The sequence below is a fragment of the Chiloscyllium punctatum genome, chromosome 3 (assembly GCF_047496795.1).
Source record: "Chiloscyllium punctatum isolate Juve2018m chromosome 3, sChiPun1.3, whole genome shotgun sequence".
In the NCBI taxonomy this organism is placed as follows: Eukaryota; Metazoa; Chordata; class Chondrichthyes; order Orectolobiformes; family Hemiscylliidae; genus Chiloscyllium; species Chiloscyllium punctatum.
Window position 1 is genome coordinate 130008807 of NC_092741.1, and position 14697 is coordinate 130023503.

At 47.8% G+C, this 14697-nt stretch overlaps 1 protein-coding gene and 1 long non-coding RNA gene across 5 annotated transcripts in view; one reads left to right on the forward strand and one right to left on the reverse strand.

Moving 5' to 3' along the window:
• Positions 1-6568, reverse strand: part of LOC140464951 (uncharacterized) — a 70989-nt gene extending 64421 nt beyond the window's left edge. Inside the window, exon 1 of the long non-coding RNA XR_011955034.1 lies at positions 6044-6568. This is a non-coding gene — a long non-coding RNA (uncharacterized lncRNA). The remainder of the gene's footprint in view (positions 1-6043) is intronic.
• mcph1 (microcephalin 1) overlaps positions 5100-14697 on the forward strand; it is a 333731-nt gene continuing 324133 nt past the window's right edge. For 2 of the 4 annotated variants that reach the window (XM_072560560.1, XM_072560588.1), the window contains exon 1: positions 8715-8772. The gene's annotated coding sequence lies outside the window, so the exon portion shown is untranslated. Of the gene's footprint in view, positions 5243-5516; positions 5680-8714; positions 8773-14697 lie in introns of those variants that run through there. The other 2 variants (XM_072560569.1, XM_072560579.1) reach the window with 2 other exon arrangements.

A 14697-nucleotide genomic window follows, 5' to 3' on the forward strand; every position in this document is an offset into this window, starting at 1 on the left:
AGAGATCAGCTAGAGGAAGGTGGGGGTGGGGAGAAAGTAGCATAGAGTACAATGGGTGGGTGGGGGAGGGGATGAAGGTGATAGGTCAGAGAGGAGAGGGCGGAGTGGATAGGTGGAAAAGGAGATAAGTAGGTAGGACAAGTCCAGACAAGTCATGGGGACAGTGCTGAGCTGGAAGTTTAGAACTAGGGTGAGGTGGGGGGGGGCGGTGGGAAAGGGGAAATGAGGAAACTGTTTAAGTCCACATTGATGCCCTGGGGTTGAAGTGTTCCGAGGTGGAAGATGAGGCATTCTTCCTCCAGGCGTCTGGTGGTGAGGGAGCAGCAGTGAAGGAGACCCAGGACCTCCATGTCCTCAGCATATTTGGGGGGGGGGGGGGGGGGGGGGGGGTTGGTGTGGTTGATTGGTGCGGGTGTCCCGGAGATGTTCCCTAAAGCGCTCTGCTAGGAGGCGCCCAGACTCCCCAATGTAGAGGGGGCTGCATCGGCAGCAACGGATACATTAAATAATATTAGTGGATGTGCAAGTAAAACTTTGATGGATGTGGAAGGCTACTTTAGGGCCTTGGATGGAGGTGAGGGAGGTGGTGTGGGTGCAGGTTTTACAGTTCCTGCGGTGGCAGGGGAAAGTGCCAGGATGGGAAGGTGGGTTGTAGAGGAGGGGGCATGGACCTGACCAGGTAGTCACGGAGGGAACGGTCTTTGCGAAAGGCGGAAAGGGGTGGGGAGGGAAATATATTCCTGGTGGTGGGCTCTGTTTGGAGGTGGCGGAAATGTCGGTGGATGATTTGGTTTATGCGAAGATTGGTAGGGTGGAAGGTGAGCACCAGGGGTGTTCTGTCCTTGTTACGGTTGGAGGGGTGGGGTCTGAGGGCAGAGGTGCGGGATGTAGACGAGATGCGTTGGAGGGCATCTTTAACCACGTGGGAAGGGAAATTGTGGTCTCTAAAGAAGGAGGGCATCTGGTGTGTTCTGTGGTGGAACTGGTCCTCCTGGGAGCAGATCCGGCGGAGGCGGAGGAATTGGGAATAAGAGATGGCATTTTTGCAAGAGGTAGGGTGGGAAGAGGTGTAATCCAGGTAGCTGTGGGAGTCGGTGGGTTTGTAAAAAATGTCAGTGTCAAGTCGGTTGTCATTAATGGAGATGGAGAGGTCCAGGAAGGGGAGGGAGGTGTCAGAGATGGTCCAGGTAAATTTAAGGTCAGGGTGGAATCTGTTGGTGAAGTTGATGAATTGCTCAACCTCCTTGCAGGAGCACGAGGTGGCGCCAATGCAGTCATCAATGTAGCGGAGGAAGAGATGGGGAAAGGTGCCAGTGTAATTATGGAAGATCAACTGCTCTATGTAGCCAACAAAGAGAGAGGCATAGCTGGGGCCCATACGTGTGACCACGGCTACCCCTTGGTCTGGAGGAAGTGGGAGGATTCAAAGGAGAAATTGTTAAGGGTGAGGACCAGTTCGGCCAAACGAATGAAGAGTGTCGGTGGAAGGGTACTGTTGGGGAAGTCTGGAGACAAAAAAATGGAGGGCTTGAAGGCCCTGGTCATGGTGGATGGAGGTGTAGAGGGATTGGATATCCATGGTGAAGAGGAGGCGTTGGGGGCCGGGTAAACGGAAGTCTTGGAGGAGGTGGAGGGCGTGGGTGGTGTCTCAAATGTATGTGGGGAGTTCCTGGACTAGGAGGTATAGGACAGTGTTGAGGTAGGTAGAGAGGAGTTTAGTAGGGCAGGGTCATGCTGAGACAATGGGTCGGCCAGGGTGGTCAGGCTTGTGGATCTTGGGAAGGAGGTAGAACCAGGCAGTGCGGGGTTCCTGGACTATGAGGTGGGAAGCTGTGGGTGGGAGATCTCCTGAGGTGATGAGGTTCTGTATGGTCTGGGAGATGATGGTTTGGTGATGGGGGGTGGGGTCATGGTCCAGGGGGCAGTAGGAACAGGTGTCCTCGAGTTGGCATTTGGCTTCAGCGGTGTAGAGGTCAGTGTGCCCCCGTTATCTACTGGCTTGCTGGTGAGGTTGGGATTGGAGCAGAGGGATTGGAGGGCTGCACGTTGTGAGGGTGAGAGGTTGGAGTGGGGGAGGGAGATAGACAGGTTGAGGTGGTTAATGTCCCAGCGGTAATTGCAAATGAAGAGGTCGAGGACAGGTAATAGGCCAGCGCAGGGTGTGCAGGTGGATGCAGTGTGTTGGAGGTGGGCGAAGGGGTCCTCGGAAGGTGGGCAGGAGTCCCGATTGTGAAAGTAAGCTCGGAGGCAGAGGTGACGGAAGAATTGTTTGACGTCCCCACGTGTATTAAATTCATTGATGCATGGACGGAAGGGGATGAAGGAGTCCTTTGCTGAGGACTGATCGTTCGTCCTCAGTGAGGGGGGGGGGGGGAAAGATGGTGAAAACTCAGCAGGGCTGGGAGCTGCGGTGGGTATAGAGCTGGGAGTGGGGGCAGAACCTGTAACTGGAGTGGGTGTGATGGTGGGGGAAATGGGGTGCAGTCATGAGCAGGGGTAGTGTTCCCCTCAGGGTTCTGGGGGGTGGGGATAGTGACAGTGGGGTCTGTGGGGGGCATGTCAGCAGAATGCAGGTGAGTGGCGCTGGTGTGGGCGGAAGTGGTGGTGCCCACGGCAGTAGGGGTGGCGGGAGTCACTGAGCATGTGGCATCAGCGATGATGTGAAGGGCAGAAGTGATGTCATGTGTGATGCATGAGGAATTGTGAGGGGTGGAAGTGGTTGTGGGAGTGGTCATGATTGGGGCGGAATTGACATCAATCAGCGTGGGGGTGGCAGCTGCATCAGCCGCATGGCTAATGGCATGTGAGTAGATTCCGAGGCCAGGGGAATCTTCTGGAATGTTTGAGGAGCTCTGGTTATGGAAGATAAAAAGGTTTGTTGTAATTAGTTTTTGATGTTTGAGATGGAATTGAAATACTGTTTGTTGAGAGCATGAATTCTCCTGAGGATGTAGTACAGAGTGGGTCCTTTGCAATTCTGAGAGAATGTGGCCCTCAGCTGAGAATGGCTGACTGTAGAGGTTAGGTGCCGGCACATTGCTGCAAGCATGGAGTGGAGGATCTTGAAGGAGAACTGTTGGTGTTTTTGAATCTGTAGTCTGTACTGTTTGTCCTGTTCGGGTCCGAACTCTGCTGGTTTAAAGGTGGTCCGGAGTCAAGGCCTTCCCAATTCCTCCGCCTCCACTGGATGTGCTCCCAGGAGGAGCAGTTCCACCACAGAACACACCAGATGGCCTCCTTCTTTAGAGACCGCAATTTCCCTTCCCACGTGGTTAAAGATGCCCTCCAACACATCTCGTCTACATCCCGCACCTCCGCCCTCAGACCCCACGAACCGTAACAAGGACAGAACACCCCTGGTGCTCACCTTCCACCCTTCGCATAAACCAAATCATCCGCCGACATTTCCGCCACCTCCAAACAGAGCCCACCACCAGGAATATATTTCCCTCCCCAACCTTTTCCACCTTCCACAAAGACCGTTCCCTCCGTGACTACCTGGTCAGGTCCACACCCCCCTTCAACCCACCCTCCCATCCTGGCACCTTCCCCTGCCACTGCAGGAACTGTAAAACCTGCGCCCACACCTCCTCCCTCACCTCTATCCAAGGCTCTAAAGGAGCCTTCCACATCCAAAGTTTTACTTGCGCATTCACTAATATCATTTATTGTATCCATTGCTCCCAATGCGGTCTCCTCTACATTGGGGAGACTGGGCGCCTCCTAGCAGAGCGCTTTAGGGAACATCTCCAGGACACCCGCACCAATCAACCACACCGCCCCATGGCCCAACAATTCAACTTCCCCTCCCACTATGCCAAGGACATGGAGGTCCTGGGTCTCCTTTACCGCTGCTCCCTCACCACCAGACACCTGAAGGAAGAACACCTCATCTTCCGCCTCAGAAGACTTCAACCCCAGGACATTAATGTGGACTTCAACAGTTTCCTCATTTTCCCTTCCCCCACCTCACCCTAGTTCCAAACTTCCAGCTCAGCACTGTCCCTATGACTTGTCCTACCTGCCTATCTCCTTTTCCACCTATCCACTCCTCCCTGACCTATCACCTTCATCCCCTCCCCCACTCACCCATTGTACTCTATGCTACTCTCTCCCCACCCCCACCCTTCTCTAGCTCATCTCTGCACGCTTCAGGCCTTTATTCCTGATGAAGGGCTTTTGCCCGAAACGTCGGTTTTGAAGCTCCATGGATGCTGCCTGAACTGCTGTGCTCTTCCAGCACCACTAATCCAGAATCTGGTTTCCAGCATCTGCAGTCATTGTTTTTATCCTCTCCTGATCCATGCTGTCATATGACATGAACGACACCAAAAGCGGATCGACTGTTTGTATAAATGTTGATTTTCTTACATTTTTCTTTTCCCAAATGCTTTTGTTCACGCTACTGATTCCGCTCCCTGCACTGACTTATGACTGTCTATCTTTGCTCCCATCCCTAACTATGCTCGGTTGTCCACCCAAGCGGCATGTGGCTCGCCTTCAATGTGTTTCCTCGCACCATCTACGTAGATTTATAACACCCTTTTCTACCGGGGCGTCTGTCTGACCCTCGCTTTCTTTCCACCCCCCTATCGTTCTCTATTTTAGCTGTGACGGAGGAGGGTCCTTTGGAAGAGTTAGCAAAGGTAGGAGGCCAGGTTCTCTCTTTTACCGGGACCCTCTGGGCAGCAAGGCTGCTTCCCATTTTGTCTGCCTACTGCCAGTGATCCCTTTTAGTTTCCCTGCCTCGAACAACAGTTTTTCCAATGTCTGCAGGATCACAGTATCGGCTCGGTTGGAGGCTCTTATTTTCCCCCATATTCACAGTACGCTTTAAATCTCCTCTCTGTATAATCATCAAAAAGCTCGCATTTTCTCAGAGTGACACGGGTCCAATCGACCCAGGCGTCACCCAAAGCGTTCTCCACGTCTTGTTTAAAATCATTGATCTTAATCTGATTGGTGCATTGTTGGGCTGTTATCCAATCCCTGCCTGCTCTGTTACGCACGTTAAATCTAAACTGATGCTGGTACGTTCGTTTTCATTCGTATATATAGGTCATCTGAAGTTAAACGGTGCGGCTCTTCGAGTGTTTGTAACCTTTCCCAGAACTCTTTATTGCAGGCATGCCTCTGGGCTTTTAGGGGTTAATCTGACATCTGCTGGCCCTACCATTCTCTTCCCCTCCAATACTTGTTTGGGGGGTTGTTTCATGGACTGTAACCATTTACGTTCTTACAGGTAGGACCTAGTGTGAGGTACCTCGATCCCTGGGTCACTGATCGCCATTGACGTGGTGTTCCTCGAAACTGAGCCCGTGATTTATGTCCCAGTAGTCGTTATTACTGTCCATCTGCCTTTTATTCATGGGTTCCAGGGATGTGTTCCTACCTGGCTTTACTGTTAGGGTGGAAGGGCGCTAGGTGGGGTATAGGGAGGTGGAGGTGGGGAGAAGAGAAGAAAAGGTCCCGTTGGTTGGTTCCTTGCTATTTTCTCATTCCCTAGCAGACATTACTGCTCCTGTTTACAATGAGCACTTTGTTTATAAAGCGCTGGTATTATAACGGGCTCTTTCTGCGGTTTCTCCTTTGTTGCTTTTTGCTCCGCTGCCGACCAATGCCGATAACACCCAGCCTTAGCCATGTTACGAATCAACTTTTTACTTGCTACATACAAAGGTTTGTAAGATTGAGCCGCTGGGCCCCAATCCTCCTCGTCCGGAAGATAATTATTTTCCTATCCTTTAAGCAGTTTTGTTTTCTTGCCACTGTACCCATGTCCAGCTTTTGCCCATTATTTAGTAAGCACACTTAAATCCACACCAGTCTATTGGCATTAGTTCTGCCTAGGCTTTTTATTTTGTTGCGCCAGTCCGTCAGTATTACACACATACAGTGCCCCGCGGGGTTAGTTGCTGTTCCTCTGCGCTCCCGGCACCCCCTCACTCCGATTTTTAACTTTACCAATTGATATCATTGCTTACAGGATCAACTGAAGTGCGCCTGCTCTAACTTAGAAAGTGATAAAATTAAACGGACTCACCCGCTTCGCAGTCGCATTTCGGTGGTCCTAGGCGGAGTACCATGCTCGCAGCGCCCAACTGTAGGAGTGACCTCGGTCCCTGAGACAAGAGAACTCACAGGGCAGCCGGAACAGTGGTTTATTCAAGCAGCGATCGATTATAGTAAAGAGAGAAACTCAAGATCGTCATACAAGACGATTGAGCTTACTCTGCAGAATACCTGGGCAGCACTATTTTTGTACTTTTTACTCCAAGATTATTTACGTCTACAAACTAGTACCATGCAATTGATTATATCAAGTCTATCAGTCAATTAACAAGTAATTACATCAAGTCTAAAAATCAATTGATTGGGCAAGTAATTACTTCAAGCTTAATTACAAAATTAATTACTACAACTTTATAATTCAATTAACAAGGAATTTAAATTACATCAAATCGCTGTGCATTTGATATCTACGAATGAAATTCAAACATGTGGTGCTCATTCACTGATATGGTCACTCGTTCAACCTTACACTTTGTTCCTGAACATTGTGGTCTGCTAGCGTTCTGCCCTGCTTACAGGGCAATCTTTAGCAATGCAGCGAGCCAATCACTTGAAACATTTCATTCCATGACCCCGACACCCAAGGCAACACCCCACACGCACTTCTGTCTAGCCAGGTGCCCCTCCCCCCACTATCTCTCCGATCACTGCTTCAATAGAGGACCTCTATCCCACACCTGCGATGAGCCCTAGCAGCCACGAAGTACCCTCATTCCCCTACTACAGAAGGCAAATGTTGAAGATAACACAAGGTCTGTAGAGGGATGTAGACAGATTAACTGTGTGAGCAAAAGTTTGGTTGGTGGAGTATAGTGTGGAGAAATGTGATGTTATGTATGTTGACAGGAAGAATAGAGGAGCTGACTATTATGTAAATGGAGAAATGCAGAACAGAGAGATTTGAGAGCTCTTGTCCATGAATCACACACAAAAAAACTAGTATCCAAGTGCAACAGGTAATAGTGAAGGCAATTGGAAGATTGTCCTTTATTTCAAAAGAAATGGAGTCCAGAAACCATAGAGATGTACAACATGGAAACAAACCCTTCGGTCCAACTTGTTTACACCGACCAGATATCCCAACCCAGTCTAGTCCCACCTGCCAACACCCAGCCAGCTGAAATACTGTGAACAGTTTTGGGCCCCTAATCCAATAAGCATCATACTGCCACTGGAAGCAATCCAAAGGCGGTTCACTAGGCTAATACCAGGTATGGAAGGACTGTCTCATGAGTGTTTGTTGGAAAACAGAATAATGAAAGTTAACCTTATTAAAACATAAAAGATTTTTAGAGGATTTAACAGGGTGGACTTTTGGAGGATCTTAGACCAGAGTGCATGATCTCAGAATAAGGATTGCACGTGTAAGTCAGAGAAAAGGAGGGTTGTGAATTTGTTACTGCAGATGGCTGTTGAGGCTGGGTTATTGAAGATATTCAAGGCTGAGGCAGATGAACTTGTAAGTCAGGGAATCAAGGTTTATGAGGAAAAGGCAGGAAAGTGGAGTTCAAGATTATTAGATCAGCCATGATTTCCTTGAATGCCAGAACAGACTCAATGCGTTGAAATGGCTTATTTCGGTTGTTGGCTGTGTGATAAGGATTAACAGACTCCAATTCCTATGTTCATTCCTATATTGTGTTTAATTCTTTCTGATCACTTTTGGAAAGATGCAAGATGTTAATTCTGTGCAGTCCCTCCTTGTTGGTGGTGAGCGACGTTTTCTTTGTAAGATACTTATTACTTAATCTGTAAAAGAGTTGCATATTTTGGTTGTGTAGCTGTTTAGTAAAACGAATGTGCAATGACATTCCTGCTATCCGTAATTCCATGTTATTTCATTGGAAGTACTGTAGAGTAAATATTTATTTCTTTGACTGTTTTGCTTTTATTTCTCCTCTCTGCTTTCCCTTATTTTTCCTTTTGATTATTGACTGGCCATGGTCCCTTTAAAACTGTTGCTCGAAGCTCACGCGTAGTAGACAAACTAATGAGCCCCATTTTCTCAGCCTTCAGTCGGCTTCATAATCCCTTGGTGTGATAAAAAAATTTATTTGGCTGCAGACGATTTTGTGATTCTGCACTCCTGACTGAGGGAGAAAATTCACAGACAAAAAATTAAAAGTGAGACAAACTGGAGGCATATAAATAACAAAACAACCAAAAACAAATGATCATTTTTCTATTAGTACTTTTCCCACCTCTTAAAGGGAAAATCTTGTTCATTGGAAGTTCCACACTGAGCTCTGACACTTTTCAGTGAATTGAAATAATGTAGGGGACACTGGGTCTGCGAGCAGGATGCAGACTGATAACATTGGGACCCTTAGTTGTTGAGAAAAGACTCCCTATGAAGAGCACCGAAGAAGTTGTACATTGCAGGATGCCTATGCAAAAGTTGACTTCATCGGACCGCCCACTCGCAAAGCCCCGCCCCGAAAAAGCTCGCCCAACCCGGTGTAGCCACGCCCCCTTCTCACCCGCCCAAGTTCCGCCCACCATGTAGGTCTCGCCCCTACACGACGCGACCTGCCTGTGTCCCGCCCATGTCGCCGCAAGCCTCGTCCCATGACGTAGGCCCCGCCCCCTTCCAACTGCACGGTTTCTAGCCGTTGGCAGGATGTTCTTTTCCCGGCGATCCACGCGGCCCGCTCATTTCCCCGCCATGTTTAAATTTCAATGACAGCGCAGCAGCAGCAGGTTAGTCGGTTGGCAGAAGGTGGATAATGTGTCTTTTATGATTCTTTCCCCGTCCCCGCCTTATGAGACTGGCGTTTGTGTCGTTGGGGTGGTCGTCCGGGGTGCTCCTTCATTCCCGTTTTGGGGTCTGGGAGCAAGTTACTGCAGATGCTGGGGGTTGGTCTGAGAGGTAGTGGCTGAAGTTCGGTCCTGAGTCCCAAAGGAAGTTGCATAACATTGGTGGACTTCGCTTGGAAAAGTGAATCCCCACGGGAGCTGGCAATCGAAGCATAAAGTAATAAAATGTTGCAAATGCCCAGCGTGACAAGGGCAGCATCGGGGGGAACAGGAAAATAACGTTATAAAAGCAGAAACTGCTGAGAAAACTTAGCAGGTTCAGTAGCGGTTGTGGAGAGAGAAACATTTCTACTCAAACCGGACCCTAGTATATCCTTTCGAATCAAAGTGGGCTGGAGCACATGGTAATTTACTAATCCATGGATGGTGAGAATGGCCAGTGCAAAAGTTAAAGGAAGTGATCTTTGCTAACCACCCCCCGCCCCCCCCCCCAAAAGAAGACTCACTGATTCTTCGGGGGTGGGGGTATTATTTGTAGGTTGTGGATGACTTTAAGTTTAAGGTTGTATAGTGTACGAAGCAGAACACTCGGAACACTTGTCAACAGCCAGTGCAGGACATTATTTCATTTCTCCATGTCAAGTGATTGGTGCATTTCTGATACCTCATGACAGCAACTTTTATCTTGACAATGAAATAAGGTGTAAGGAAGGATTAGGGGAGTAGTAGAAAGAGATGTAACAGTGATCTTAAAAATGGTTAGGAATAATTAGGAATAATGCTATCAATTCATTATTTTGAATTTAAAAATTAAAGATTTACCTGACTTAGCCAAGCGATTTTGGTCTGTTAATCAGCAAAAGTTCACTTTGTTGTAGAATTAAACAGCTTGTAATTGCGACCAACCATTGCGGTGTTCGAGGTTCTGTGTCGAGAGGCATTTTGAGCAGGTCAGTCTGTCCTGAAAATGCTTTGTGAAATGAATGAGCTTCAGCCTCTTTTTTTTTATTATTATTGTTTTGATGGTGATCTTCAACACAACTTTGCATCTTGGGGTAATTATAAGAACCTCTTTTGCACTTCCTGAATTTATTTGGTTAACACGAATGTGGATCATATCCTTGAAGTTGGGAGCTGGAGTATTGCGGGGAGGTGTAGGATTTGTTGGGAGTTTTGTCTGATGACTGGCCTTTGTGGCCTTGTTACCATGGGACTTTGGGACCCAGGTCATGTGTTGAAATGCCCATTGCGGGTTTAAAAGGTAAATATAGGGTGAGGTGGATGTTTTTACTATTGCAGACTAAGTGTCTCGAATACTTAGAGAGAGGGAAGAATTGGGATTTGTGGAGGGGATTAAAGATCTGTTTCTTTGGAAGTTACGAGACAGTATACTTGTGAATACATGCCCTCTAGGTAAAGAAACGGGACCTGCAGTTATGAGTGAGTTTTGAGATTTGTAGCTCAGTTTGAGGTTCTGGATGTAAATTTGCTCGCTGAGCTGGAATGTTCGTTTTCACATGTTTCGTCACCATACTAATTAGCATCATCAGCGAGCCTGTGGTGAAGCGCTGGTTGTTATGCCCTGCTTTTTATTTGTGTTTAGGTTTCCTTGGGTTGGTGATGTCATTTACGGTTCTTTTTTTCCCAGAGGATGGTAGGTGGGGTCCAAATCAATGTGATTCTTAATAATGTTCCTGTCGGAGTGCCATGCTTCTAGGAATTCTCGTGCATGACTCTGGTTGGCTTGTCCTAGGATGGATGTGTTGTCCCAAAGTCATGTCCTTCCTCATCTGTATGTAAGGATACTAGTGATAGTGGGTCATGTCTTTTTGTGGCTGGTTGATGTATAGTGTCGGGTAGTTAGCTTTCTGCCTGTTTCGCCAATGTAGTGTTTGCTACAGTTTTTGCAATGTATTTTGTCGATGACATTAGCTTTGCTTGTTGTCTGTAAAGGGTCTTTTAAGTTCATTAGCTGCTGTTTCAATGTGTTGGTGAGTTTGTGGGCTACAATGATGCCAAGAGGTTTTTAAAGTCACTGCAAGACTTTTCCTCATACAGCTGAGATGTGGATTTGTCAGGGTGAACCTTGTGGTTGAAAGTGGTTCAGAAATCGTTGGAAAGCTGAGGGACAAGGTGTTTTGATGCTGGATTTTGAAGTTCAGCAATGTAAAGAGAAATGAGCATATTGGAAACAAGTTTGGCCTGTTTTCTGCAAAGACTGACATTTGCAGACTGCATCCTATGATGTACAGTACATCTGCAGTTTGGGATTATTGATCACATTAAAGCATTAATAAGGGTATTCTTCTGTAGTTTAGTGTGTTAGTTGCTTGCCAGGTAATATATAGTTAATGTTGGTTTTAGTTTTCATAAAGTGAAAAGTAAGTAAATGTACCCTGACTAACCTTGATCAGTTTGCAGTGGCCTTTTTTAACTTGGGCATGTTATATGGTGAGACAGACAAATGGGACAAAAGTCAGGGCGAGGTCCAACTTTACTGAATATACTGCCAGTAGCAGTAGTGGACTCTCCCTCTTTATGGGTATTTAAGCGGGCATTGGATAGGTATATGGAGGATAGTGGGTTAGTGTAGGTTAGGTGGGCTTTGATCGGCGCAACATCGAGGGCCGAAGGGCCTGTACTGCGCTGTATTCTTCTATGTTCTATGTTCTATATCGAGGAAAAGATAATCTAGCATTGTACTTTCATTAAACTACGGGAGGCTCTTGTATAAAGCGTGTTTTGGCAGTGACTTGGCTATAACATTGCTGAATTAGGGAATGGTATTTTTGAGAACACAACTTGTTTGCAATAGCGTGATTGCAGCGGCGAACATTTTGTATGCTTTGTTCTGTGCATGTGCTGACGCCTGTGAAGTCTTTATGCCATCCTGTGCATTCGCCAATGTCAGCTACCAAAAGAGCATGTGCGAAGTACGGTACAAACATTGAGCAGCTTTATCTCAAAAATTAAACTAATGAATGTTCATTGTTCTCCCTCTGAGACTAGAATATTCCTGGATAAGCCCTGTATAATTCCTGCAGGACTGCAATATGCTTGTACATGTTATTTTAGATCTGGGGTGTGGGGGGCTGCTGGGGAGATGGTAACAAAGAGTACAATTGGTGAATGGGGTGGGGATGGAGGTGATAGGTCAGAGAAGAGGGTGGGGGAAGGTAGCAAAGAGTGCAATAGGTGAATGGGGGTGGGGATGGAGATGATAGGTCAGAAGGGAGGATGGAGCGGATAGGTGGGAAGGGAGATTAGCAGGTAGGACAGGTCATGAGGACAGTGCTGAGCTGGAAGGTTGGAACTGAGGTAAGGTGGGGGGAAAGGAAATGAGGAAACTGGTGAAGTCCACATTGATGCCCTGGAGTTGAAGTGTTCCGAGGCAGAGGATGAGGCGTTCTTTCTCCGGGCGTTAGGTGGTGAAGGAGTGGCGGTGGAGGAGGCCCAGAACCTGCATGTCCTCGGCAGAGTGAGGGGTGGGTTGAAATGTTGGGCCACGGGGCAGTGGGGTTGATAGGTGTGGGTGTCCCAGAGATGTTCCCTGAAGCGCTCTGTGAGGAGGCGTCCAGTCTCCCCAATGTAGAGGAGACTGCATCGGGAGGAATGGATGCAATAAATGACATTGGTGGATGTGTAGGTGAAACTTTGGATGTGGAAGGCTCCTTTGGGGCCTTGGATGGAGGTGAGGGTGGAGATGTGGGCGCAGGTTTTGCAATTCCTGCGGTGGCAGGGGAAGGTCCCAGGATGGGAGGGTGGTTTGTTGGGGGACGTGGACCTGACCAGGTAGTCACAAAGGGGAATGGTTTTTGCAGAAAGGGATGGGGTGGGAAATATATCCCTGGTGGTGGCGTCCATTTGGAGGTGGTGGAAATGTCGGCGGATGATACGGTTAATGTGAAGGTTGGTAGGGTGGAAAGTGAGGACCGGGGTGTTCTGTCCTTGTTATGGTTGGAGGGGTGGGGTCTGAGGGCGGAGGTGCGGGATGTGGATGAAATGTGATGGTGGGCATCTTCAGCCACGTGGGAAGGGAAATTGCGATCTCTAAAGAAGTGGGCCATCTGGTGTGTTTTGTGGTGGAACTGGTCCTCCTAGGAGCAGATATGGCAGAGGCGGAGGAATTGGGAATACAGGATGGCATCTTAGCAGGAGGTCGGGTGGGAAGAGGTGTAATCCAGGAAGCTGTGGGAGTCGGTGGGTTTGTAAAAAATGTCAGTGTCAAGTCGGTCGTCATTAATGGAGATGGAGAGGTCCGGAAGGGGAGGGAGGAGTTAGAGATGTCCAGGTAAATTCAAGGTCGGAGTGGAATATGTTGGTGAAGTTGATGAACTGCTCAGCTTCCTTGCAGGAGCACGAGGTGGTGCCGATGCAGTCATCAATGTAGCAGAGGAAGAGGTGGGGAGTGGTACCGATATAACTACAGAAGATGGACTGTTCTACATAGCCGACAAAGAGACAGGCATAGCTGGGGCCCATGCGGGTGTCCATGGCTGTTCCTTTGGTCTGGAGGAAGTGGAAGGATCCAAAGGAGAAATTGTTAAGGGTGAGGACCAGTTCGGCCAAACGAATGAGTGTCGGTGGAAGGGTACTGTTGGGGACGTCTGGAGAGGAAAAAAACAGAGGGCTTGGAGGCCCTGGTCATGGCAGATGGAGTTATAGAGGGATTGAATATCCACGGTGAAGATGAGGCGTTGGGGGCTGGGGAAACGGAAGTCTTGGAGGAGGTGGAGAGCGTGGGTGGTGTCTTAAACGTATGTGCGGAGTTCCTGGACTCCTTGCTACTTTCTCCCCAGCCTGGAGGCTTTCTGCCTTTATTCCTGATGAGGGTTTTTGCCCGAAACTTCAATTTTCCTGCTTCTCGGATGCTGCCTGCCCTGCTGTGCTTTTCCAGCGCCACTCTGATCTAAACTCTGGTTTCCAGCATTTGCAGTCCTCACTTTTGCCTTGTACATACCATTTGCCTTTCTAATTTTTTCTTGTACCTACATTTCACAGAATCTACTCATAGATTATCTCTCTCCATTTTTGCTAAAATAATGATAGTGACAAGAATGTTAGCAAGAAGAATCCTGGTGATTAAAATTGTGGGTAATGAATGCAAAAAAAAAAGCTATCGCAGGGAAGCTAGATGCTATAAAGCGTTTTGAGTGCAAGGAGAGAACATGTGATGCAGCTCGCCTAACAGGGATGAGGGAGTCTACCTTACACACCATTAGAGGCAGCACTGAAAAGACTTAAGCAAGCTGTATTGCTGGAATAAGTCTGAGTGCCAGCAAATCTGAGAGGTCACGGCCAAAGGAACTTGAGATAAAGGGACTTCTAAGTATTTGGATAGAAGATCAAACAAAAAAGTGACTTGGGACAACCTTTCTCACCCATAAAAGAGAAAACCTGATCCATTTATGAAGATCTAAAGAAATATGCTCAAACTCCTACCAATATGCCTGCCCTTATGCTAGCAGTGGGTGGTTTGCTGACTTTAGGAGCCACTATGCATTCCATAACAAAGTTAATTGGTGAATCTACCTGTGGCGATGAGGAGCATGCGCTAGCATTTTATCCCATCGTTTTTAAAAAAAAATTGGCAAAGAAGGCTACACCTTAGATCAAATCCTCAATTTGGATGAGACAGGTTTATACCGGAAGCAAATGCCAGCAAGAACCTACATTTCTTAAAATGAAGCATGTACTCCAGGTTTTAAGGTGGTAAAGGATCATGTGACTGCTGCTTGGTGCCATTGCCAATGGCAATTTAAAGCTTAAGCCTTTGGTGGTGTACCACTCTGCCCTTCTGCAAGCCTTGCAGGGTTACTTTGAGTCTACGGTAGGCATCTACTTCAGGTCAAGTAAAAAGGGTTGGAT